General features: G+C 36.3%; 1 long non-coding RNA gene across 1 annotated transcript; it reads right to left on the bottom strand.

Moving 5' to 3' along the window:
- Positions 1-581: 581 nt before the first annotated feature.
- On the bottom strand, positions 582-3,223 carry LOC147836328 (uncharacterized). Its single transcript, XR_015493609.1, has 2 exons — positions 3,172-3,223; positions 582-2,365 (listed from the first exon to the last, which is right to left on the bottom strand). It is a non-coding gene; the product is annotated as an uncharacterized LOC147836328 (long non-coding RNA).
- Between the last annotated feature and the right edge of the window lie 12,084 nt (positions 3,224-15,307).

Genomic DNA, 15,307 nt, shown 5'->3' with positions numbered 1-15,307 from the left:
AAACCTCAACTGGTCCGGACTTGGGACAATGAGCTTGTCCTAAACCCACGGGCGAGGACCCATTGGAAAGCAAGCCTGGTGCCCCACTGTAAGAAGACACATGCAGGCAGAACTGCTCTTTGCTATTCTCATATTACTAAATCTTGTTCAGAAATATTAATGTCACAGGTTAAATTGTCAAAAAAAGAAAGACAGTATTGTATTGCAGCAGTATTGTTGTATGAAAAACACAAAGTGTTATGTAGAGTGAGTAAGGGGAAATGGCCTGAGGAAACCACTAAGGGTCACAAGAAGTGGATGAGAAGAGAGCGGGAGAAAGCCTGAGTGAACAACTAAGGTGTCTCAGGAAATGGATAAGAATAGAGCAACATATGTGTAAACAGATACGTACACTGTAAACGATTTCTTATTAAATTAACAGTAAGTTACTGGCAACAATTATCCAGTAGCTGCTGTATTTCACAAAACAGTAACATTACTGTAATACTAATTACTTTAGTATTACATTTACTGTTGTAGTGGCAGTTTTCTTTATAGAGGCACTCTCTGTGGTCAAGAAACAAAGTCTTACTCTGAATGTCTTTTCAAAGTTTTATTCTTTGCAAAGAAGGTCACAGTCATACAGCAACAACAGTTTCTGCAGAGTGAGACACTGAAGTCAAGTGTGTTCACCCTTTTATCTGGTTTTTACTGCTTACAAGGTCAAATCCTAATAATGCCCATTCTGACGACAGTTACTACAGAATGAGACACTGAAGCAAAAAGTGTTCACTGTTCTATCTAGTTTGTACTGCTTGCAAGGTCAAATCCTAATAAGGCCCATTCTGTATGTGCATCAAGTGCTCCACTGTTTCCGCTGTAAGTTTCCACTACACATGTTTATCTAAAAATGAATTTCCATTACAATTCCTCTCTTTATATCATTCATTAATAACTCATTATTAAATTTATTTTTCAATTGATTTCTAAAATCACACTGGTTAATCATTTAACAGGTTTCTGCACACATCAAATACACTAGAGATGTTTAAACACTGTTCTTAATATAGTTTCCCCATTAAGAGTTACCTTTCAAAACATCCCTCTTCCCTGGGAGCCGGGCTAAACGAATAATCACTGTTATTGCGCTCCTGACCGAAATCAGACCCTCAGTCACCCCTCAGAGGTTCAAATCACAGAAATTGCCTGTTATTTTCACATTATTGATTTCTTCACACAACAAAACTCTGAAAGCATTTCTTCAATCAGTTAAAAAATTACTAACACTCTACATCATCAATTCATCAATAACACTCACAAACATAGGAACACATTTTTGTGTCTGTACTCTTAAACATACATCACATTTACACTCTTCTCTCGATTTTCATGCAAATGATCACTCTTTTAAGACTTGTTACAGAACATACCAACTCATGCAGTTTGCCGTTTTTGTTTGGATAGACCCAAAATACATATAAGCAAAGATAGTTATTTCAAATTTCAAAAAGTCAGGTCCGATAATATTTTCCCAATTAAGTAACAGCTGTCACCTAAAATTTTGTTCTCAATTTGTTTACGGTTTTTCTTTATCCATATCCATGTAGCTGCTGCTATCGTCAAAGTCATAATCAAAATCATCACCCATGTCAATGTTCATACCCTCTTCATTCACGGCCATCTTTACCATCTGATGGGATGTTGTAGATGTAATCAGTCTGCCCACTGACCATGATACAAATCTGAATATACATGGCAGACAAAATAATATCACCAGACCCACCCCCAATACAGGTAACACCACAGAAAAGGCCCAGTAGATCCAGTTTCCCCTCTTAAACAACAGCCAATCTAGCCATAAGTTGTTAGCGTTCTTAGGCTCTTTTACGGCCATTCTCATGTGGGCTACAATGTCAGAAATGGTTTGCTGGAATCAGGTTAATGAAAACAGCAGAACACTCAGTGATAATACTAGCAACGTCAGTGTGGTTTGTCTCAATCCACACACTCCACGCCCTTCGAAATCGATGCCAATTAATCTTCTCAACCATCTTCAGCTTTGATGACGTTTAAGAACAGCTTATTCACCTCTCTTTTGGTCGCTTTCTCCTCCGTCTGTTTGCTGCTTGGTGTTGTATTCAGAAGTTACTGTTTCACACACACACCTCTTGACTTTTTTTTTGTTGCTTCTCCACAGCTGTGACTTTGCTTCACTCAGATATCAGTCTGAGACACCGATGTCTCAGTGGTCAGTAGCACTTGAAATGGACCCAACCAGCGCTTTGCTCTCCAGCTCTTTCTCCTCAGGTCCCTGATCACCACGAAATTTGCCAGGCCTCAGACTGTACAGTGGTCTCTCAGCAGCCTTCCCCTGTGCGGCCTTTACCTGCACACAAACATGGGACAACACATGAGACAATTCTTTACAGTAATTTAACATGCTATTCTCACACACATCTGTTGAGGGCAGCTGCTGTTTTCCCCCATTCACACCTACACGCGGTGGTTTACCAAAGAGAATTTCAAATGGGCTCAAATTCATTTTTGATCTTTTTCTCATTCTCATATACATCAGGACAATGGGTAAAGCTTGAACCCTTGTAAGCCCTGTGTCTTCACAACATTTTGCCAATTTGTTTTTCAGGGTGCCATTTTCTCTTTCAACAGCTCCACCTGAAGCCGGATGGTAACTGCAATATGTTCTCAAATCAATTTCCAAATATTGGCCCACTTGTTTGATTGCTTCATTAACAAAATGAGTACCATTATCTGAACTTATTTTTCGTGGTATTCCCCATCTCGGCACAATTTTAGTCAGTAACGCTTTTGCTACCGCAGCTGAATCTTGTTTTGAGGTTGGAAAAACTTTAGCCCATTTTAACCGCATGTCAACCATCATCAAACAGTACCTTTTGCCATTGCATGGGGACAATTCAATGAATTGCATTATCAAATATTCAAATGGCCCTTTTGGAGGTGGATGAGATGATTGTGGGACTTTTATCGCTCTGGCCACATTATGTGTGTTGCAAATTACACATCGTCTACAGAAATTGTCCGAAAATGTAGTGAACCCCTTTTTTTAACCACAGTTCCCTCATTTGAGCAACCATTGCTGTTTTTGACACATGCTCTTTACCGTGAAGTAATTTCGCATAATATTGAAAAAATGTTTTGGTAAACACGCCTTGCCTTTCAGCACACTTCCACACATTATCTTTCATCACACAGCCAGACTGTCTCCACTTGTTCTTCTCCAGCCCCATCGCAAAGGTCTGCATGTCCTGCAAAGAAGAACACACGTCATTGTTATCACCAACAGATAGCAAAGAACATTCAGTGTTGTCATTGTCTTGGGACTTTTGCTTCTCCATCTGCCCTGGAGTTACCTACAGAAACAGAATCTTTATTATTAGAGTGCGCTGCGCATTTACAAATGGCCAGTTTGTCAGGTAGTAAAATCACATCAGGCAGCGCTGCTACTAAAGGAGCATTGAGTATTGGTCGACCATCAGATTTTAGAAATTTTCTGTGTTTCCACAGAGCCCCAAAATCATGAGCTACCCCAAATGCATATCTTGAGTCAGCAAATTGTAGCCTCTTTTTCTGCCATTAATTTACATGCCTCTGTCAACGCCACAAGCTCTGTGGCCTGTGCAGAATAGTGCCCTGGCAATTTCCCTGAGGTCACCTCATCAAATTCAGTTGTTACAGCGTAACCAACTTTATTCTGGCCTGTTTGTGGATCTTTAAATGCTGACCCATCCACAAAGAAAACATTGTCACAATTTTCAAGTGGTTCGTCAGAAAGGTCAGGTGGTGGTGTACACATCTGTTCAAGTGCTGTTAAACAACAATGCTTTTCCCCATCTTCCTCAGTAGGAAGAAGAGTAGCTGCATTCAAACCAGTACATTGTTTAACAGTCTACCTCCATGGTCCTGTAGGAGCAATGACGTCATGAACCCACTCCTCTCATCTACCATCTGAACAAATGGTTTTGTTGGTACAGGTAAACCCAATGCAGGGGCTTCAGCCATTTGTAATTTCATGTTTACAAATGCCTGCTCTGCCTGTCGTCCACCCTAGTTTGTCAGTGGATTTCATCCCCTTCCCTAGTGTTAGGGCTCTCAGGGGTTGTTCCAAAATTGCATAATTTGGAATAAATGTGCGACAATATGAGCACATACCCAAAAAAGACAACATTTTGTTTTTTTTTCGTTAGTGGTTTTGGTACATTTTTTATACCACTCACCCTTTTTTCAGACAGAGATTTGCTGTGTGGTGTAATGACATGCCCCAAAAATGTTACCTTTTGTTTAACACACTGCAATTTTGTCAAACTGACCTTGTGGCCCTCCTTAGCCAAATGCCTAAGGAGAGTCACATTGTCTTTCACACACATCTCTTCATTCTCAGCACATATCAACAGGTCATCAACATACTGTAACAAAGCAGTTCCAGCTGTCAGGGTCAAAGGTTCCAAACTTCTTAACAACACTTCATTGTATAAAGTGAAACAGACACCTGACACAGACGTGTAAAGGTGTTGCCTTTGCCATTGAAATTAAATGCAAACAAAACTGGCTGTCTTTGTCCACTGGCACAAATTAAATGCAAACCAAAACTGGCTGTCTTTGTCCACTGGCACACTAAAAAATGCATTACCCAGATCAACCACTGAATAGAATTGTGATTTTTCAGGAATTTGTGACAAAATCGTGTACGGATTTGGAACTAATGGAGCCCTTTGTTTGACAGCTGCATTTACTGCTTGCAAATCCTGTTCAGGAGCCTGATCGAGACGGTTCGACGCACCTCGCCCGCCACGCAGATCATCGTTTCTGGGCCGCTTCCTACCTACCGCCGAGGAAATGAAAGGTTCAGTAGACTTTTAGCTTTGAATGAATGGCTAATAACATGGTGTAAAGAACAGAAATTGCTCTTTGCTAATAACTGGAATCTTTTCTGGGAGCGTCCTAGGCTCTTCCGTCCTGACGGCCTGCACCCCAGTCGAGCCGGAGCTGAACTCCTGTCGGACAACATCTCCAGACTACTTCGCACCATCTGACTAGCAGGTAAAAATTCACAAAATTCACACTATAGCCACCTAGACTCTTGTTCACCCCACTTAAACATCAGTAACGCATATCTGGCGAATCCTATAGAGACTGTGTCTGTTCCTCGTATTATTAGATTAAGAAATAAACGTACTGTGTGCTCCAGGAAAAATCTAGTAAGAATCAAACCAGAAAAACCAGTAGAAAGTGAAAATACAAATTTCGTAAACTTGGTCTCCTAAACATCAGGTCACTTGCACCTAAAGCACTTATCATTAATGAAATAATAACAGAAAATAATCTTAATGCACTCTGTCTCACTGAAACCTGGCTGAAACAAAATGACTATATTAGCTTAAATGAAGCAACTCCTCCAGGATTCTTATATAAACATGAGGCTCGTCAAACTGGTCGTGGTGGTGGAGTTGCATCAATCTTTAGTGATTTCCTTAATATTAAACAGAGAAACGGACTTATGTTTAGCTCCTTTGAAGTATTATTGCTTAATGTTCAGCTTCCAGATACTATACAAAAACCTATGTTATCTCTCGCTTTAATCACCATATATAGACCCCCAGGACCCTATGTCAAATTTCTAAAAGAATTTTCTGATTTTATTTCTGACTTACTAGTCAAAACTGATAAAATGCTAATTGTAGGTGACTTTAACATCCACATATATGACGCTAATGATACATTAGGACTCGCGTTTATGGATTTAATACACTCACTTGGGATAAAGCAAAACGTTGTGGGTCCAACCCATCGCTTAAAGCATACATTAGATCTAATTCTGTCTTATGGAATCGAGGTTATTGACGTAGACATTATACCACAAAGTGATGATATTACAGATCACTACCTCTTACTATATAAGCTATGTTTACCTGAAATCAGCAAACCCGCTCCAATACTCCGCCCTAGTAGAACTATTGTTCCGTCAACTAAAGATGAATTTATAAATAACTTACCTGATGTCTTTCTATTTCGTAATGCACCCGCAAACTCAAATGATCTTGATGTAGTAACCAGCAGTATGGATGCCATCTTTACTAGCACACTAAATACTGTGGCACCCATCAAATTAAAAAAGGCTAGAGAGATTAAAACTATACCATGGTATAATAGTCATACTCGTGCGCTCAAAACAGCAACCCGCGCCCTGGAACGTAAATGGAAAAAAACTAATTTAGAGGTCTTTAGAATTGCGTACAAAGACAGTATGTCCAGCTATAGGAGGGCTCTAAAATCTGCCAGGACCGAGCACATGCGCAAACTGATAGAAAATAATCATAACAATCCTAGATTTTTATTTAACACCATCTCTAAATTAGCAAATAATCGGTCATCCTTGGAACAAACTACTCCACCGCAAATTAGTAGTGATGATTTCATGAATTTTTTCAGTAATAAAATAGAAGGCTTTAGACAGAAAATAGGAGATGCCAAACTTTCTGCACCGGCTTATACTCCAAATCCTGTAAATATTTCATTAAATCATAATAATAACCTACACTGCTTCAAAATCATAGAACATGAAGAGTTAGTAAAAATTATAAATAGCTCTAAACCAGCTACGTGTATGCTGGACTCTATTCCAACAAAATTACTGAAAGAGCAGCTACCTGCTATAGGAGAACCTCTTCTTAACATTATCAACTCTTCTTTATCTATAGGCCATGTTCCAAACTCTTACAAGCTAGCTGTTATTAAGCCTATTATTAAGAAACCGCAACTAGACACCAACAACTTAGCTAACTATAGGCCTATTTCTAATCTTCCATTTATGTCTAAAATACTAGAAAAAGTTGTTTCCACTCAATTATGCTCTTATCTGCAGACGAACAATATTTTTGAAGTGTTTCAGTCAGGTTTCAGGGCTCACCACAGTACAGAAACCGCCTTAGTGAAAATAACCAACGATTTACTCTTAGCTGCAGACCGAGGGTGCGTCTCGCTATTAGTTTTACTCGATCTTAGTGCGGCATTTGATACCATTGACCACAATATCCTCATAAATCGCTTAAAGTCTACAGGTGTCCAGGGACAGGCTCTACAATGGTTTAAGTCATACTTAACTGACCGCTACCAGTTTGTGAATCTTAATGGACAGCCTTCACAAATCTGCCCAGTAAAGTATGGGGTGCCTACCATACTGCTATGCAGATGATACTCAATTATATATTTCCACTAAACCTGACGAGACGTCTGAACTTTCTAAACTAACTGAGTGTATCAAAGACATCAAAGACTGGATGACCAACAATTTTCTTCTCTTAAACTCAGACAAAACAGAATTATTACTTATTGGGCCTAAATCTTGCACACAGCAGATCTCGCAACTCAATTTACAATTAGAGGGATACAAAGTTAGCTTTAGCTCTACTATAAAAGATTTGGGTGTCATATTAGACAGCAATCTAACTTTTAAAAACCATATATCCCATGTCACAAAAACTGCCTTCTTTCATCTGAGAAATATCGCTAAATTACGAAATATGCTATCCATCTCAGATGCAGAAAAGCTAGTCCATGCTTTTATGACTTCGAGACTGGATTACTGTAATGCTCTATTTGCTGGCTGCCCAGCATCCTCTATTAACAAACTTCAATTAGTACAAAATGCAGCAGCCAGAGTTCTGACCAGGTCTAGAAAATATGATCATATAACCCCAATTTTATCCTCCTTACACTGGCTGCCTGTTAAATTTCGTATTGAATTTAAAATATTACTTCTCACCTATAAAGCTCTAAATAATCTAGCTCCTGTTTATCTAACCAACCTTCTGTCTCGCTACGAACCAACTCGTTCCTTAAGATCTCAAAATTCAGGGCTTCTGGTAGTACCTAGAATAGCAAAATCAAGTAAAGGAGGTCGAGCCTTCTCTTTCATGGCTCCTACACTCTGGAATAGCCTTCCTGATAACGTCCGAGGCTCAGACACACTCTCCCAGTTCAAAACTAGATTAAAGACCTATCTGTTTAGTAAAGCATACACTCAATGCATCACCTAACGGGTTCCACACTGGCTTCTGCATCTTGCTTATATACACTATGAACAGCAGCTACGCTAATTATTCTCTTTATTCTCTATTTTCACCTGGGGATACTCATCCCGAGGTCCTCAGATTAGGCGGAGTCACTGATTGGATCCAAGACCAGCGACGTGATGATCCCAAGGATTCCATATCCGGGACCAGGCCATATCCTGAGCTGCTGCTGCGCTGATGGTCGTGGGGAGTGGAGAACATGTGTCTGATTCAGCGACGCTCCAGGGACAGACGAGTCTTCATTGAGGCCATCTTCCAGCATAAACCACGGCGAATGAAGTTCTGCACAAGACTTTTGGCCAGCGGAGAAATTAAAATGGTCGTGCCCAACTGAGTCTGGTTCTCTCAAGGTTTTTTTTCTTCACTCCCATCAGGTGAAGTTTTTTTTCCCTCTCCGCTGTCGCCACTGCCTCGCATGGTTCAGGATTGGTAGAGCTGCGCATCGATGAATTTGCTCTTCAGTGTTTGAACTCTCAGTAATGATTAAATCACACTGAACTGAGCTAAACTGAACTGAACTGAACTTAAACACTAAAACCTGAACCACACTGTTCCAGTTACTATGACCATTTATGTGAAGCTGCTTTGACACAATCTACATTGTAAAAGCGCTATACAAATAAAGCTGAATTGAATTGAATTGAATTGTACGAAACGCCATTCTGTAGGCATCCTATTATCCCTTATCTTTTTTACAGGAAAAATAGGGGTGCGAACCTCAGAATTGTTGCATGGTACAATAACACCCTGTTCCAGTAAAGCTTCAAATACTGGGGTAATGGTTTGTAATCAGATTTTGCAGTGACTGCCACTGGATCACAACCTTTGATTAAACCAACATCATATTTGCTTTTAGCCCACAATTCACTTGGTATTTCTGCTAAAGCTGGGTGTAAGTCTGCAGCGTTAAAGTCAACCATGCAAGAATTCTTTACGCAAAGTTTGTCAATAGCAGTCACAGTTTTTGAAACAGCTGTTTCAGTTTCACTGTCCACCCTAAAGGCCTGCGAGAGCGCGCTCAGTCTTCGGCTTCAACACACTGCTTCACAAACGGGCCTAAATCAGCCCAAGACTGATATTTACCCTTGCAAACTGATATGTGAGGCACAGCCTGTGCTGACATGAGATAGAATGAAAGCTGCTTTTCTGACAGAGACACTGAAACTGCACAGAGACTATCTGTGTGGTCTTCTAAAGCCATTTGTGGGTTTGGCGCTCCACCTACCGGACATTAAAGGCACTGCACTATATGTACAATTAAGATTCACTTTCGTTTTCCTTCAGTGCATACAGTCAAGGACAACTCACGCACGCGGTTCTTTCGGTGCCTGATTAAAACGTGGAAACCTTGGGAATATATGTCCGTAAGTCCACAGTTTGATTAAACAGCAATTGTATGTTCAAAGGTTGCATGTTAAAGAGTCATTACTGGTTTATTAGATTTATTATTCCTGTATTTGCTCTCCAATCACATGTTCATAATTAGACAAATTCATAATGCTGAGTGGCGTTACAAATATGTTAATTTGCTGACATTTGATATAAAATGTGTTTTATTTAATAGATTTCCTTATGTGTGTACAAGATTTGTGTAAAAAAGAACTATGTACATTAGTAGTAGAATAATGTCTAGCTGATTGAACTGAAGATGTTGGAAATATCATTGTCATGTGAATAAGATTGTATTCTTATTTTTCCTTTTCCTTTTGTTGTAGTTTTACAAACAGAATAGAAGATATTGTGAGGAACAATACCCAGTAAAGTCACTCAAGTTATCCAACTGCTTTCTGGTGTTCTTTTCTGGAGTACGCTATCTGTTAAACCCTTTGCTCAGGGAAACGCAATTGGTTGGGACAGAATAGTAAAAGGACATTGATACAGCGGGTGAAAACAACGCAATCACACACCCATTGTGACCTTTGCAGTGTACAGCTTATTAGAAGCTCACAAATTATGGAGTCACACAGTAATGAAGAGGGAAAGACTCAAGTCTTTGAAATAAGATCCGAAGCTTCTATGTCAAAGTCATCTCGGAGATCAAGTAGGTCATCAGCCAGTGTGGCAGCGACCCGAGCGAGAGCTAAAGCTGAAGCAGCAAGAGCTAAAGCATCATATGCAGAAAAAGAGGCAGCTATGGTGAAGAAAAAAGCAGAGGTTGAAGCAGATCTATTTGTACTACAATCGCAGAAAGACGCAACTGCAGAAGCCGCTGAAGCAGCAATTTATGAGGCAGCAGCTGACATTGAAGAGGGGAATATAGATGAGCTGCTCAGTGATACACGCTCAATTCAATCTCAGCGAGAGAGAGAATTATGATAGGGTACCTGTCAAAAAGTTTGATGGATTGTAGCGGGACTTCCGGTCTAAGCCCCGCCCCTTTTATATAAACTTTATAATTCCGGTAATTAGATTCTTATCGGTTTAATATAAAATAATAATTCCGGTAATTAGATTTTTATCAGACTAGTTAAATTATTGATTCCGGTAATTAGATTTTTATCAGACTGAAATAAAATTATTATTATAATAATATCGGTAATTAAATTAATGTTATTAGAACCATTATTTTATATTTTTAGTTATTTGACTAAATTATATTATTATATTACAATATATTATATTATATTAAGTTATATAAAATTTATATTTTATTAAATAAAATTATGTATTGTATTATATTATATCATATTAAGTTATATTAAATCATTATTTTAACTTATATTATAATTATATCATGTTATATAATATTATTATATCATATTATTATAATATGTATATTTATATTAAATTTAATTATATTATATATCATTATTATTCTATTCTATTATATTATATTATATTATATAATTACATTATTATATTATATTATATTATATTATATTATATTATAATTAATAAACTATTAACATAAACATTTCTTTATGTTCATACCGATGTTTCCTCTGTGTGTCAGTCTGGGCCTGAGCGTGTGAGTGATGATAAGGAAAACTTTGAATAACATCCCGTCAACTGCTTGTGAAAGATAGATTTATATCAGATGTAGAATATGTATATCTGATTGTATGTGGTGGGTGTCTCCCACTAAATACTATATGTTGTTAGGTGATTAGAAAGTGTGTTGATATCTATATATCCACATCCAGTCAACTGTATGCATATGTATGTGTGTGTGTGTGTACGTGTGCGCGCACTCGAGCGAACTTGGGTCTGGCTTTGTATGTTTGAATACATGACACATTATTTACTAAATATGTTCATTAATAGGTTATGTTGTTTTTTTACATTATTACTACATTAATACATATTTAAAGACACACAAACATTTTAATGTATCTTTGTCTGACTATTAAATTCAAATATGTTTACAATATTTTTTTGTCGGCTTAGCCCCTTTATTAATCCGCGGTCGCCACAGCGGAATGAGTCGCTAACTTATCCAGCAAGTTTTTACGCAGCGGACCCCCTTCCAGCCGCAACCCATCTCTGGGAAAATGTTTACAATATTAATCCAGTAAATAACACATCTTAATCTTTATTAACAATAAATTGTCACACCTTTTAAAACAACGTTATCTAAAATGTAATATTCTAAAATGTTGAAAAACACAGATGTAAATTCAAGTTGTCTTTATAATTAATGAAAACTTTTATTATGAAAAACAATTTGAAATGAAAGTTTTTCCTTTGACTAACATGTTTTCAATTTATTTACATGCATGACCTGTAATTTATGGCACACATTGTAATACAGTTAATCCAAAGCCTAATGTTTTGAGCACTGGTCATCACTGATGTTGGTTTAAAAAATCAACATAAAATATTTACTAAAAAGGACTTATCACTCTTTAGACATTATTGTTATTTCTGTTTCAAAAGATAAATAAAATGTAATTTTATTTCAATAAATTGTAGTAATTGCATTACTAGACAACTTAGTTACTGAATTTTAAATTCAAACTGTTTTTAATTCATTGCAAATACTTGATCATATAAAGAGAAATATGTATATTATTCAGAATAATGGAATAACACTGATATTTATTTTAAGAAAAATTGGCTCTCAGTTTATCTAAAAACAGTACAGCTCCAGCCCTTAGTTAAATCTACTTAATGTTTTATAGTAAAATTTTCTAGTTTAACTACTGAACACTATTTACATGTTCATACAATAGTGGCAAATCTAGTAAGTTTACAAATTTGTCAAAATTAGTCAAGTTTACAAATAGTTCTTGAAAGTAGACTGATTACTTTTTTACAGGGTAAATGATGCTTTTCTTCTACAAATACACTTAATCAAGATTTTTGTCACTACACGCAATTTGTTGGGAGTGTATATGTTTCTTTAAACAATGTTTTTTTTTACTGCCAAACACATTTTCAAATGATCAAACTAAAATCTAACGGAATGTTTTTTCACTCTGAATATAAAAGCTTTATCTGTGCATTTCACTTGGAAAAGTGATGTTTAAAATACTATTCATTAAACTTACTGCATGACTGGAGTTTTATTTTTACAAACCAATAGCATTGACCTAATTCAAGCTTTTGATTTTCCACTCTGTAGCAGTTTTTCAACACAAAATGTAAACGTTTTATGCATGTGCTAAAAATCTGTAATTTTGCACCACTGTCAGAGTTTGTATGTAACAAAGCATACATGTTTTTAAAACTGTCAGTTTTCAAAAGTTACTTAACGTTGTCCCCTTTCTTCTGGAGTTTTTAGGAACAACGATGTTACATTTGGAGGGAAAGAAAAAAAAAAGTGATGTTTTGAAATACATTGGTTACACCAATATGGTGTAATGGTTAGAATTTCTGGGTTTCATCCAGACGGCCAGGGCTCAACGCCTGATTTTTTAATGCTTTTTAACCTCTAAAGTGTCCCAAGTAACATTAATAACAACACTTAGCCACAATTATTTGTATCGTAGTTGAATGCTATACTCAATACTGCCAGCAAAACACAATAATAACAAAGAGTAAACACTTTTTTTATTTTAAGTATACTTTGCAGTAAACTTTAATCCATTAGTAAGTTTATTTTATCAACTTTCTGATGCAGAATGTTTTGAAACATTTAATTATGTTTTTATGACCACGGGCATCTCACCAAAATATTTGACCTAATTGAAGTAATCAGTGCTGCAGTTTTTAAACACAAAATGTCTTTGCAAACTTTTTTGCGTATGTGTTAAAAGTCTAATTTTACACAACTCTTATAGCGTCCGTTACAATGCATACAGTAAATGTCACAATAACCATTTCAACTGCCAATTATCTTTTGGTGTCTAATTCTTCACAATATTTTTTTCACGAGAACTATGAATCTACAAAGGCAAGGCAAGACAAGGCAAGTTTATTTCTATAGCACATTTCATACACAGTGGTAATTCAAAGTGCTTTACATAAACAGGAATAAAAGAGACAAGTATAAGAAAAATAAAAACAAATAATGAAAAATATAAAAAATGATAAAAACAGATCAAATGTGTTAAAACAAGTTATAAAAGAATGAAAAAGAAGAGAAAAACATAATAGTGCGATCTGTCAATAGTGCGATCTGTCTACAAAACTAAAAGAATAGTTGCCACTAAATCTACATTAATATCTTGTTCAACAGTGTCTAATGTACTGTGTATTAAAAATGTATTCTTTTGAACTGTCATGAAAGTTTGAGTTTAGAATGTTTTGGTTTTAAACCAGAGACAACCAACAATATTATGTATACCTTTTGTTCAAATACTTTTTCAAATGAAAGATAAATTCTGAAATTGTATGTCAGTGCATCTTTAAAACTAAATTGGGCAAAAAAAATTTAGGTTGTCTTTCTAAACTGACTACAAAACCGTTATACATGAGCACTGGGTATTATTGGGTTGACTTAAACGTTAACCAATTTTAATAAATGTTCTACATTTTATACATTTGCTTTAAACAAGTGACCAGTCCTTGACACACTATGCAACATTCTAATTTTCTAAATATTTAAATATACATTTGGCATAAATACAGGGCTTTAATCAGTTTCGACAATGTTTCTATGATTTGTTTCACACCATCATGTTTTGCACCTAGCTCAATTTTTAACTTTTTTACAGGAAAGGCATAGACACTTGAGTTGATAAACTTTTATTTCAAGTAAATATACACTGAAATAGAGAAGTACATAATGAACAAACATGGATTGCATTACAATAATAAAGACAAATTAACTAAGAAAAAAAAATACATATATACAGTCATACATTGAAGAAAAAACAGGGTACACCAGAACAATAAAGACATTACTGATTATTACCAAACAACAAATAAATGCTGCTAAAAGCATTCTGTCATGTTCTAGTATGTGGCTGGTCATAACTTCCACAATCTCAGCAATATTTGTTATTTTGTTTTGTGAAACCAGTGACACACAAATATCTATTATATATGTAGACATATACAGAACCTGCGTTACCCTAGCTCATCACTCAATTCAGTCAGCACCTTTAGAATTTTTGTAATGGTTGCACAGACAGCACCATTGCTATGAAAACACAGGTGTGTCAAATGATTTATCGTATCGGCCCATGAGTTTAAGGTCCCTCTCACAACGTCCATTTCTCTCTTGAGATTTTTCACACGTTTGCCATCTCCTGTACAATCATGTTTAGAATCACACGCATAATTAATGATCTTCTCCAGATTTCATTTTAATATTTTTCTCACTGCAGTAAGCAGTTAAATTTGTGTTATTATAAGATTACCGTCTTTTATAAAGATTTGACATGTTCGCAGTTCATTTCAGTTAAGTCGACTCAAACAAATTTATTCTCTGTCTTAATACATGTGTCTATTACATTATGTAGAAAAATAACATGCCCAATTAATCAAAGGGTGTCAAAATAACTACTGACCAAATGTACTTAGAACACGATCTGTAATAAAATTGTACGCGTAAAACAATGACCAAGCATAGGACACATAACTAAACGCTTTCTGTTTGTATAAGTTTAAATATACTTAAGTGAGGTTTATTACAGGTTTATTTCTGTGCGGCATCTAAATAAATTTATGTGTATGTGTACACAGGCAGAGGACTAAATGTATATTTTCTTATGAACTGCTTAACAGAAGTGTACTGATAGCAGACTTACTGGGGTTGGTGTATTGTAGAGCTCAATGTGACAGGACATGACTTCTAAACAATCGAAGAGCATGTCTGACCAGTTTGATGGAAT

The sequence above is a fragment of the Danio rerio genome, chromosome 6, assembly GCF_052040795.2.
Source record: "Danio rerio strain M-AB ecotype USA chromosome 6, GRCz13ab, whole genome shotgun sequence".
NCBI classification, from domain to species: domain Eukaryota; kingdom Metazoa; phylum Chordata; class Actinopteri; order Cypriniformes; family Danionidae; genus Danio; species Danio rerio.
Note: the sequence above shows the minus strand (reverse complement) of the source record. Positions and strands in the feature narration are given on the sequence as shown.